Genomic DNA, 12,862 nt, shown 5'->3' with positions numbered 1-12,862 from the left:
CACTGCATTGGGAAATGTCTCCACAACCCCCCTCCCCCTCCTCCATAGGCACAACCCTTTGGGTTCAGCTGAAGCTTTCAGGCTTTGAGAAATGAATTTATGTCATCCATGACCAGAGTTACTATACCCCTGTCTAATACAGAGGCAGGAATCTCCCAGCTGGAGCGTCTGCTCTACAAGTCCTTTATTAAAGCTGCGACCTCAGCCTTAAATCTGGTGACCCTGCTCCACTCACTCTTTATCAGTGTTGTAGCAGCTTCAAGATCCTGTTATCTGGCAACCCTAGGGTAGCGGTGTGATGCCGAGGCGACCCGAATAACAAACCAGATTCCGTTCCACAGTTGCCCTGCGACCTGTCGAACGATTACCATACCCCTCAGTCTCTCCCGCTCTCATCCTCCCCTCTCTCATCTGCCCTGCCACTCTCTAATGATTACCCGCACGTATCTCTCGCGTCCCTCTTTTGTCTATAGCCTTCCTTCTCTCTTTCTCTCATCGCTCTCTCACTCGTTCCATTCCCTCCCTCTTCCTCTCTTATCTCCACTCTAGCTCGCCCTTCTCTCATCGCCTCGTGTCTTTCGGCCCCTTATCACTCTGTCTCGCTATTTCCTCTCTTTCTCCCTCCCATCTCCCTGTACTTGTCCCTTTCTCTCTCTATCTCTCTCTCGCTCTTTTTCGCTCTCTCCGAATTCTCTGAAAGTCAGGGAGGGTGGCAGGTTGTAGGTGCAGATTCTGCTCTTGTTTTTAAGATGGTGGAGGATGTAAGGGAAGCTCATTTCCACAGTAAAGGACTGTAAAGGAGCAGAGATAAATTGGAGGTGTCATATGATGGGCCGGCCTCTTCCTCTCTGCTTGCCTGCCTGTTGGCTGATGAATGATCCAGCAGTTTCGCGGGGTCTGTGGGTATTCCATCTTATTTTGCTTTATTTGGTCTGCACCAGCCACAGATGACCTTATTTATAATACCGGCAAATGCTCTGCAACAATGCAGGAATCAAGTGTTGGTCAAATGCTATTTACTGAAAAGGCTGTTTGTGGAACACATACATAGTGAAGAATGTAAACAGATAGGCACACACGCACACACACACACACACAAATGTTTTCTGGCTGTGCTGCTGCTGGCACGACATGGGTTATATGCGACTCTCTGTTCGTTTAACTTGCATGAAACATTTCTATGGCAAAGTCAACTCTACGATCACTCCAAATTTTGCCTCTTGTTAAATTTTAAAGAACAACTGAAAGAAGGAATGATTTGTATTTCAATTTCACTGATAGAACTCAGGCAATTTATTTAGTAAATGCATGCATGTGTGACTCGGTTGGCTGTTCGGGTCGGCTCGTCATTAGCCGGCACTTGATGTGTCACGCGTTAGCCTATGCCTTCATTCGTCCCGATTCACACATTCATTCCTCATGATTTATGCACTAGTTCCAATATTAGTAAGCGCTCACTTGTGTACCACTACTGTAAAGTGTTGTAAATTTACTTTCCTTTAATAGTGAGGTTTGAAAAGGTGCACGTGGTGTCAGCTGTGATTGGTTTAATATGCTGTTTTGTACTAAAAAATAATATTTGAGACGTTGGTGCACGCAGCCTTACGGTAGCTGCTAATAGAAAGTAATACAACGTGATTCCGGCATGCGTGACCTGGCCCTCTGTTCTTAAACTGAAACATCATCGCTTTTTTTTAAAAGTAAAAGTGAAACCTGTTATTTAAATAAGCAATAGAATGACTCTGTAAGGAGCCCTGTAAAGAGAGACCCGCTGGCTGTACGCTGGGAGACCTGCAAGCTGCGGGCTGTGAGACTGGCGCGCTGTGTGCGGTGAACCGCTGCTCTGCCAGTCGCCAGAGGATGTGACCTATCAACGTCCCCTTCGGGAACCACACAGGTTCCATCGGATTTTACCAAGTGAAAACGCCCGAACCCCAGGGGTTATGAATACATAAATATCTTATACAGTTTTAATGGATCCCTAAGTTCCCAGAGTTGCCTTACAACTGAGCTGGATGAATGATTAATGGTACAGTAATAGAAACTTTAGAGTACGTGTACCGGTTTATTCGATGATAAGAGCTTTACTGATCGAGTACAGTACTGAATGAGCGGTTAAAGTAAACTGGACATTTGTAAACAACATGACAGGTTGCGCGCCTGGCGTTTGTGTGGTGTATTATTGATTCAGATTCATCTGACTACAGCATACAGTATGTAAGTCACCGTGCTCTGTGATCATTGATAATATTCATAGTAAATAACATTCTATCAGGCGGAGTCGTAGAAAGGACTCTGTGTGAATGATTCGTTGCAGGGCTTCGTGATTACATTACATTACATTACATTACATTATAGGTTCTTAGCAGACGCTCTTATCCAGAGCGACTTACAACAAGTGCATTACAAAACTCAGAGACAAGCGCTTTACAACATTCCTGCAAGAGAGCTACAATAGGTATAACTTTGCTTAGGTATAAGTGTGAATTGTACACCCTATTTTTTTTTTTTTTTAGAAAAGAAAATGTTAGAGGGTAGTGGGGGGTGATGAGGTGAGATGTAGCTTGAAGAGGTGAGTCTTCAGTCTACGTTTGAAGACGGCCAGGGTCTCTGCTGTTCTGACTTGCACAGGAAGGTCATTCCACCACCGTGGGGCTAGAACAGACAGGAGGCGTGACCGGGTGCTGGTGCGAGCCGGGGCAGGGACCAGGCGACATGTGGCAGCAGAACGGAGAGGTCTAGCTGGGGTGTAGGGTCTGATGAGTTGACGTAGATAGGGAGGGGCTGACCCCCTGGCTGCTTTGAAGGCAAGCACTAATGTTTTAAATTTGATGCGAGCCATCACGGGGAGCCAGTGGAGGGTGGTGAGCAGGGGGGTAACGTGGGAATGTCTGGGGAGGTTGAAGACCAGACGCGCTGCTGCGTTCTGGATGAGTTGCAGGGGTCTGATAGATGATGCTGGGAGGCCAGCAAGCAGGGAGTTACAGTAGTCCAGGCGGGACAGGACCACTGCCTGGACGAGGAGTTGGGTCGAGTAAGTTGTGAGGAAGGGGCGGATCCTCCGGATGTTATACAGGAAGAACCTGCATGAACGTGTCACTGCTGAAATGTGCTCGGTGAGGGACAGTCTGTTGTCCATCACCACGCCAAGGTTTCTAGTTGAGGGTGATGGTGTGAGGATGGTATTACCTAGGGAGATAGAGAGATCAGAGAGAGGGGAGTTAAGAGCCGGAATTACGCGTCGGTGTCTCGCGTGCTTGGCAGCACGGGTTACAGTGTCCAGTCACACAGCTGGGTTTGCACTGAACCCTTTTCAGCTTAATTACGGTTCTCGCAATGAGAAACACAGTCTGCGCCTGCAGTGTCTGAATTACTGATTCAGTTCACCTGACCACTGCGCGATAATGCTGACCACTGCACCACGCTGCAACACCGGAAAGCAGTACGAATCAATACAACTGAAAAGCACAACTGTTCCACTGTTAACAGCTACCAGAACAAATAAAATGTTGTTTCTTATGTTCATTTCAGAGTGACAGTGGTTTTGGGTTCAGCGTCAGTGTTCGCCCGGCTGTGCGACCCTTTCATTCAACCACACATCAAGCATGTGCGTTCACTAGCCCAGCGTACCGGGCGCTACGTTTCACACAGCTTTTCAGGGCTCCGGTGCTTTAGCGCACTGCTCGATAGCCAGTGACTGATGTTGCGCGATTGATGCTAATGGAACCTTATAGCGCGCGAGCGCGGTGCTTTCAATCTCTGTTTCCTCTGGCACGCCCTGCTGGAGGACCGTCAGGTGCAAGCACCTGCCAAACACGCCAGCATTATGCCCTGTAATCGCGGGGCGCTGAGCAGGATTCTCCATGCCCTGCCTGCAATTTGCTTCTCCCTTTATTCTGGCTGTCTCGGCCGACCGAAGCCATCTTATCTGGACGGCATTTACAACGCGGCATAATGGATTTATACTGGTGTGACACAGTGAAAGCCTGTTAGTAAGCCAGCGAAACAGCTGTCAGCTCTGAGGAAGACCTCTCTCGCACCTGCAGCGGGAGGGAGGCTGTTGATGTATTGGGGACAGTCACTAACTTTATTCAGGAGAAACACTCTGCTTAACACAGCTGCCATTTGCACGGTTTTGACAGCTATCTCAGGAGAAAACAAAATTAAATAGGCTACACCTGCAATGACAGGTTTTTCTAATGAAATATCTGCAGACCTTTTAAGGACTGCTCTTCGCAGAAAGTACAAAACGACACTTTAAAAGTGCTTGTGTGTATTATAGTTTGAAGTGTCCTCGTTTGCTTGGGAGTTGCTGTCTGGTGGCCGGAACAAAACAAATGAATTTTTTCAAAAAATTGTTTTTTATTTTAATTGCCGTCTATTCTGGTTTGAGACTGGAATACATTTGAAAATTGACTGAATACAGGAAATGTTTGGTGTGTGGGGAGGGTAACAGTAATGTAAAATAAGGAACTAGCAGACGATGATTTCACGCTAAACTACAACAACACAGGCCTGTTAAATTATCACACAGTCTATTAAATACTGCACCACACCTACCTTAAATAATATACCACACCTCCCTTAAATACTATACCACACCTCCCTTAAGTACTATACCACACCTCCCTTATGTACTATACCACACCTCCCTTAATTACTGTGCCACACCTTATTTACAGCTGCATATTTTGCATTTCATTTTAAGCAGAATGTCATTTTATTATTAATTATTGCACTCACCAAATTTGGCAGTAACTTTATCTCTTTTCCGCAGCAAGCAAAGCAAGGGATCACGGACGTACTCTCGTCATGGGTTGAACAGTGGAATATGCGTAGACACACGTCTGGCACAGAATGAGTTAAATATGCTCAGTTTTCCGAGGGCTGTCCGCCCTCATGAGTAACAGAAACCTCTGATATCCGTCGCTCTCTGATGCACCAGCTGAGCTGCACAGTTACTGTGCTGTGCTGGGGGACTGTGCAGCTGGCACAGGCAGATCACAGGTGTCCAGTCAACCAGAGGGGGCTGCTGCAGAGGCAGAGATGTCCTGCTGACCGAAGCCCTTCCTGGAGCAGATGCCCTGCGGCATTCTTACTCATCGGTTAATAACTGTGCCCCCTATTCAGCCATGCTTTGGTAAGGCCAGCTGTTTCATTACTCCAATGAATCACAATGGCCTCTTCCAATATGAAAATTTATATCTACTGTTATTAAGTGGAATAAACCAAATGAGCTAGCATGAGTGAGCAATGAACACTGAAAGTGGACTCTCTTCGTAATGCATAAGCATCGAACTTACTTCAGACCAGTTACCCTGAGAATAATGCTAAAACTATACTTTATGGCTATTACATATCCAAAAACAATGTTGTGTATGCATGGTTATGCAAAATAAATTTTATTTAGTTGATATCTCTGTTCATTTACAGTGACCAAGAGGTCGTTGAAAAAAACATTCCAAAGTTTTTGTTGGTGTTAGTAGCTTTCTTGAATCCATGAACATTCATCTTATACCTGAATGACATTTTCTAAGAAAACAAGGCCTCAAGGAATCACTATAACCATCTGGCAGAGCCAAGCAACGAAAAGACAAGCTATCTGGTGTAATGATGTCTCAGACTGAATTCCAACACACAGTGTGGAACATACAATATTGAGTCCCATCTCTAGATATTTCCCTGATCTTTATTTCAGTGAGGGAGGAGCAGGTAGGGAGGGGGAGGGGAAGAGAAGGTGGGAGGAGCAGAGACGGGAGGAGCATAGATGGATGAAGAAGGGAGCCCCTCCTCTTTGTCTGCAATCAGCTTCTTCTGTTCACTCTTGCCACCTGGGAGGTCTACACCATGGGTGCACAATGTTTTTCCGCCATATTCTCGATGGCTATTAATCCATGCTTGACCCAACCCATTATAGTCAGTTGTTCACGACAACTGTAGCTATGAGCTTGTAATGAGTCAAATTTTTTAAATGGAAAGCTAGTGCTAGCCAGTAACCTAACTGTAGTAGCTACAATAATGAGTTTGTAACAAGGTGTAGGTATATTAATACTTACAATCACATCCTGGCAGGGTGAATGATTTTTAAGTGTCAGACAGAAGAAGTAGTTTGCCAGCTTTATGATTAGGATTAGCCTGGAATGATGGGAGTGGTTGTGGACATTTTGAATTAAAAGCATAAAAATTAACATTGTTTTTTAGTAACTACATTAATCACGTATTTCCAAAGATAATAAATTGTTATTATGTGCTAAGCATGCCAGACTGAATGCGTTCTGTATGCATGAAAAAGTTATTTTGTATTCTCTCCTTTCTCATTAATCATGTCTGTCCCTAATATTTCTTTTTGAATAGTCTTAACAATTACTCTCTTTTCTTGCGTTGCAGAATTTTATCTTCTATCTGTCCAGTGGTATTTGGTCTTTGTATATTATCAATAATGTATCCGTTGTGTTACAGCCTTAAAGTAAGTGTGCGTGTGCCCCAAATTGGACAGGTTTGTGGAACCACTTTTATGATTATCTTTGTGCCTGCACTGCAGCGATGTTGCCTTTTAGCCTCCTGCGCCGATTCATTATAGTTTATCTAAACTTGCGCTTGTTGTCATGTTTCAGGAGAAAGGGGGGGGTGGCAGAATGTGCTCGTGTATTATATTTGTTTCATTAAAATGTTTGGAATAATTATAGGTCTATCAGTCAGCGGGGGTATTGAGGGGCAATCTGATGGCAATTTAGCTAATTGCCGTGAGTCACGCTGCGCTTTTGAATGGGAGTGAAACGGGGATACTGCTGCCGCATTAGTTAGAACTCCTGTAATTGTAGGCTGCAGTGCTTTTTGGGGGGGGGTGATGGTTCGGTCACATCATGTTGTAGCAACATTTCTTTATTGCTACTTTGTACTCCAGCAGCCTGTTTGTTTTCCTTTTAAAAAGTAATAATAAGTTTTACTAAATCATGAAATTGACCAGTTCCCTAATACTCTATGCATTTTACCGTATGTCCCTGGAGTCCTACTTCATGTTTTCTTTTGTATTATTATTCAGACTATAGTACTAGGACTGCACAGGAATCCTCATAGACGTTGCTGTTACATGGTACTTGTCGCGAGACAGTCAATGGAGACAGTTATTAAAATTGTATATCTTATAAAAATTATATATTTATATCATATATAGCTTAAAATATTGTAGGAGCAAGCAAACTGGTGTATGGCAATTAATGATTGAGGCCTTTGGTATGTATAGTGTAAAAGTGTTGACAGAGCATTTGGAAGAAATGGAACGATAAGAAGTAAAGGTTCTGGAGAACACTAGTATGGGCCTTCGGGAAGAAAACTAATGACACATTTTTATTTCTGGCTCTTGTAGCTAATTGCATTGCAGCTCTAATGTTGCTATACACTGAATATCGCTGATGAGTCCATGACCCAACAGACTTGTGTTCTCACCCATAGTGCGAGCCCCACTGGTCTACGCTGCCGAGGCTGATCAGCAATCAGCTCAGATGTCGCCCATTGCCTTTGTTACGTCTCATAAAGGCCCTATGGAGACAGCTTGCTGTGGGCATGAGCTGGCTGTACACTCATTTAGGACTGCTGCTGTTGCTAATGACTTACCTTCATTTGAATCTGTGTAAGATTCCAGTCCCTGTTCTGATACCTTTCTACCTGGTCCCCTAGTTTTGCTTTTTCCATTGATGTAGAGGATTGAAATGGGCATTGGGTAGTTCAATGTCACTTTTTCTGGCTGCATCTTCTGCTGGTACAGCCACATTCAGAAATGAAGAACTATAACTAGGCTAATTAGCATTGCTAAAGCATCGACCTGCGAAATCATATCAAACATGTTTTATTCTAATCTCTCAATAACATAGGTCTCCATAGTATTGTGCATACTTTTTCCTTAATTAAACAAAGTGCTCTCTGAGTTCCATTGGTCTCAAAATCATTGTTAATAATTCCAATCTCTCAAGTAAGTCCAGAATCAAATGTCAAGCTGTAAAGCTAATCTCTCAATAGCATAGGTCTCTGTAACAAGTTGTATATGTGAATGGCATAGGCCTGATAATCCAAACATCCTTTGGATCACGCCATGATGAATAGCATAGCCACTAAGGGAGCAGTTTCCTTCAATTAGTGTGCTTATCAACATTTATCATTAGTGAGCTGTGTCCCCAGCGCTTGGCTAGGTGAATTCCTCCATGGTGCAGGTTTTAATAAGACTTGTGTGCAGCAAAGCATTTCATCTTTTAAGGTGACATGTTTTACCCTTGAGCTCTCAGTTCATTTGTTTCATCCTTTTAAGAGATGAAAGGAGTTGGGCTGGACGGCTATTTGAACAGAACGCAGTTAACCCTTTACAATCACTGCTCTTTCTCTGCTTCGTGTGACTGGCTTCGTTCATTTGCTACTGAGCATTTTCAGATGTATCATTCTGAACGATAAAGATATCAGGGGTGTGACTAACATTGTGTACAACTTGAAACACAGAGCCATATTACATTTCAAGACCTCTTCAACCTTGAAATTACAGAGCAAGAATATAAACACCCTTTTTTAAGAATACTGAAAACTAAGACACTAAGGATGCAGACGGGCGATCACTGGAGGTGTGGTATAGTATTTAGGGGTGGTGTGGTATGGTATTTAAGGGAGATGTTTTACAGTGTTTAAGAGAGATGTGGTGCAGTATTTAATAGAGATGTGGTGAAGTATTAAAAGGAGGTGTGGTATAGTATTTACGGGAGGTGTGGTATAGTATATAGGGGTGGTGTGGTATAGTATTTATGGGAGATGTGGTACAGTATTTAAGAGAGAAGTGGTATAGAATTTAAGGGAGATGTGGTATATTATTTTGGGGAGATGTGGTACAGTATTTAAGAGAGATGTGGTGAAGTATTAAAGGGAGGTGTGATATAGTATTTAAGGGAGGTGTGGTGCAATATTTAATGGAGGCGTGGCATAGTATTTAAGGGCGGTGTGGTACAGAATTTGAAGGGGATGTGATCCAGTATTTAAGGCCGGGGTGGTGCAGTATTTAAGGGATCGTGTAGTAATTTAACAGGTCTGTGCTGTTGTAGTTCAGCGTGAAATCATTGTCTGCTAGTTCCTTATTTACATTTTTGAGACTTGAGCCAAATAGTAGTGAACATTTGGCCGCATTAAAAGCCTGTGTAAATCCCCAGCTGCAAGTTACATTTAATTCCCAGGGCTCTCTAAATTTCCTGCTACCTTGTAGAAGAGACTAAAATACGACTAATACAGGCTTATTTTCTTTAGAACACAAGATCTACTTTGAATGCAAGGCTAAAGGGAGATAGAAAAAATATCCCGCTGGAAGGGAGCATTTATTTCTACAATGCTCAGAATGCATAAACCGGCCTGCTTTTTATGTCTTACAAGTATAAACACTTGGAAATGTACAGCTGCCTTTAAAGCTGTGAGCATAATGCCATTGTAACTTCTGTCAAGGTAGATATGCACCCAGGAGGCATACTACTGCAGTATAACCTCGGTGTCAGGCCTAGCGTCCTTTAACCTGACGACGTCTAAATAATAAGTACTCGTGCTTTTTGAAATGAAACAAGCCTGAGGTGTGCTGCGGCGTTTGTCGAAGGAAATTTGTTTTTATTCAAACGTGAAACAGACCATAATGAAAATACCGTGTGTCTTAAGCTCCCTCCTCTGTTGTGTTGTCTGACGAGGACGTATAGCCGCAGAGCACAAAGCTCTGCTCGCAGCCGAGCTGGATTTTCTGTGCCGGTGCAGCACTCCCCTGGGTGTTGGCCACTGAGTAATACTCTGCTTGTACTCTCTTGAGTGGGCCATCAATCTTACTGCATAATAATGTGCTACTCTCCACTCTATTAATCTGCTGGCTAATTTACACACAACCGGACCAAATTGTTTTAATTCAGCAGTCACTGTTCGGGCACCGTTTGGCACCATCCCTTCTGCCGGCAAACACTTCTCTTCCGTTTTGTATTTTAAAGCATAAAGGCTGTCTTTATCTGTCAGGGTTACTTATGGTTGCGCCTGTAATTGTTATTGCCCTGACCTCCCCACGACCTCTCGGTGTCGACGGCAGACTGAATGTGCGGCAGCTCGACGATGTCGTACCAGCACAGATGAGGTGAGGCTGTGAGGCTGTCACTTTTGTGTGTTATTCAGCAAACATTTGAGTGCATGTTTGGGCCATTTTGTAAACTGAAATACAGTCCTTGCTTTATCAGAGACTGCATTGTAAAAAAAAAAAAAAAATAATTATTAAAATACTTTATAGAATTTAATAGGATCCCCTCAGACATAAGAAGATGTTCCAGTTATATTATAAATATAATATGAAAAGTCATATAAAATAAAAATGTACACTGTATATATACTATGATATAGTATCCATGTTTCATGTTTGAAATTTCAATTTAAAAAAAAACTTATATTCATTAATTAGCTATTTATTTGCAGAAAGGTCACTTGAAAGGCCTTTTAACAGCGCGCTAAGGGCATAATGTGTAATCATACATCAGAGTAACAGCAAAAAGCATGCACTGTACCAACAAATTGCACAGAAATAAGGACTCCCTATTTGTGACTGCACAGCTTATTAAAATGGAATGTTCTAGATTGGCCAGTATCCTTGCATAGCCAGTTACACCTTTGACACAACTTTAACTCATTACAGAAATGGATCCTGCCCACCATCATGTGTGTTTTTCCTGTTAAAACACACACTTTTTTTTACAGCGCCTGTGACTGCTAGCATTTGGTGGCTGTTTCCATCCATTGATCAGGACCCTGTAAATGGGTCTAATTCAGTATACTCATTTCAACACCTTATCAGGAATTGCTTTGTTTGGCTGTCACCATAAACAGCTTCAGTGCTGATTCCTCTTGTCTCCTGAGACGGTTTGTGTTGGTAAGATCTATCGCACCGTGCTACAGCAGAGCGTAAAGCTCAACGTAACTCCTGTTGGAAAAGCAAGCTTTAGCACAGCTTAATGCTTCAAGTGGATAACTCCTCCATCTCCTCCCTCGCCGCACGGCACACTATCTTGCTGTATTACAATGCAGAGCCTAGGTTTCATCTGAAGGGTCCGTGGAAAGTGGCACTCTTTACATGTCAGACGGAGGAAATGAAATCACAACAAGAAAATCTTTTCTTTGAGTAAACAGTCTGTGGCTGAGAGATAACTGCTTTATCCTCCAGAAGTCTATACATTCAGTACCAGCTGCCATGCCTTCCGCTCCGAAATAGAAAAAGCAGAGAAAGAAAGAAGACTATGCATTAGGACAGAATAATTGTTTTTTTTGTTCTGCTTTGAATCTTCCATACCGATCCATCTAAATACCCCAGTAACATTACTTTTATCATTTTCAGTGCTTTATCAGATTCATACAGCTATACACACACACACACACACACATATATATATATATTTATTATATATATATGCAAGGCAATAACTTGAACAATGGATTTATTCATGAAGGCAGATTTAAAAAAATCTCCGACTTTAGAGGTATTACACTTTCAAGCCTCTTCTCTCGAACGCATTCATACATTTCTAGCTTATCACATGGAACGGGTTCCCCCAGTACAAAGAGATTTGAATCTCCCCATATCCAGTCACATGCACTTTAACCAAGGACTGCTGAAATGCTAAAATCTTCAAGCTCACCTAAGTATATATATATGGACAGGTTTACCTGGTGGAAAGTATCTCATCATGTAGCAAAGAGTAGCTAAGAAAGTAGCAGAATTGTAAGCAATCCTTTAATAAAAATAATGGTAATGGAATTCTTTGACTGTCTAAGACCAGGCTTCTTCAGAATTTCTGAATGCTCTGTAGAGAGTACACTCCAAAGTCTAGATAGGGTGAATAGGCTGTGGTCTACCTTTTCTTAGTTCATAAGTACACCATGTTCTTGTGTTCTTCAGAGGTTTTTAAGTGAATTCGTTTTAAACCGAGAGGATGCTTGAGAGTGCTGTCGTGTCCTCATTTTTTCCACAATCCATTTCTGAAGATGGTCTATAGATGTAGCTCAGTGTTAAATCCTAATTAGACGTGTTTGGCATAATGTTACTTGCATTAAGGTTATTTTCCATACAGAACAATCAGTAAACTCCTCATACTGACAGAGCCTATTGTAAACATTACTTTGAAGAATAGGTCATCTTCAGCATATCAGTATATGGCTTGTGTTAGCATGATAAAATCATTTACATATCAAACTTTAACCTTCATAATCTTTAATTCAGCATAATGACTTCTCTTCTATGTCTTAACCTTTGCTAATAATTCCCATAAGTCTCATTTTAAAGGTTATCTGCATAGATTAAAATAGATTAGTTATAAAGGCCACTACTTTTTGAATGTGTGAACACTTTCATGCATGAGTGCTTTACCAAACAGCAGTGGAAACCAATCTGTTCAAAGCATTATTCTTGAAGGTTTGCATGAAATTTCGGACTGCTGAGTGACAATTTAATCTTTAAATATAATTCAACAAAAATGGCCTCAAGTTAAAGAAAGAGCAAGCGAAAGCTAAAGGGTCATGGTAGTGCCTATTGGCTGACAGCCCCACAGGGCATAACCTGATTGGCCATAGTGACCATAGAGATCTCATTACAATAGAGCAGCACAAGCATGTGTAGTTGTGTTGAAATTTTGGTATTTTTACAGTTTACAAGACTAGGCAATAGTTGAAAGTAGCACAGCTGTAAGAAGTTTGGTTTAACACAGGGCTGCCCAATCCTGTTACAGGAGATGTACTGTCCTGTAGGTTTTCACTCCAACCCTAACAAAGCACAATTCATTCAACAGCTAGAGACCTTGTTCAGCTACTCATTAGTAGAATCAGGTGT

The sequence above is a fragment of the Anguilla rostrata genome, chromosome 6 (genome assembly GCF_018555375.3).
Source record: "Anguilla rostrata isolate EN2019 chromosome 6, ASM1855537v3, whole genome shotgun sequence".
Lineage (NCBI taxonomy): Eukaryota > Metazoa > Chordata > Actinopteri > Anguilliformes > Anguillidae > Anguilla > Anguilla rostrata.
This window is presented reverse-complemented; position numbering follows the sequence as displayed.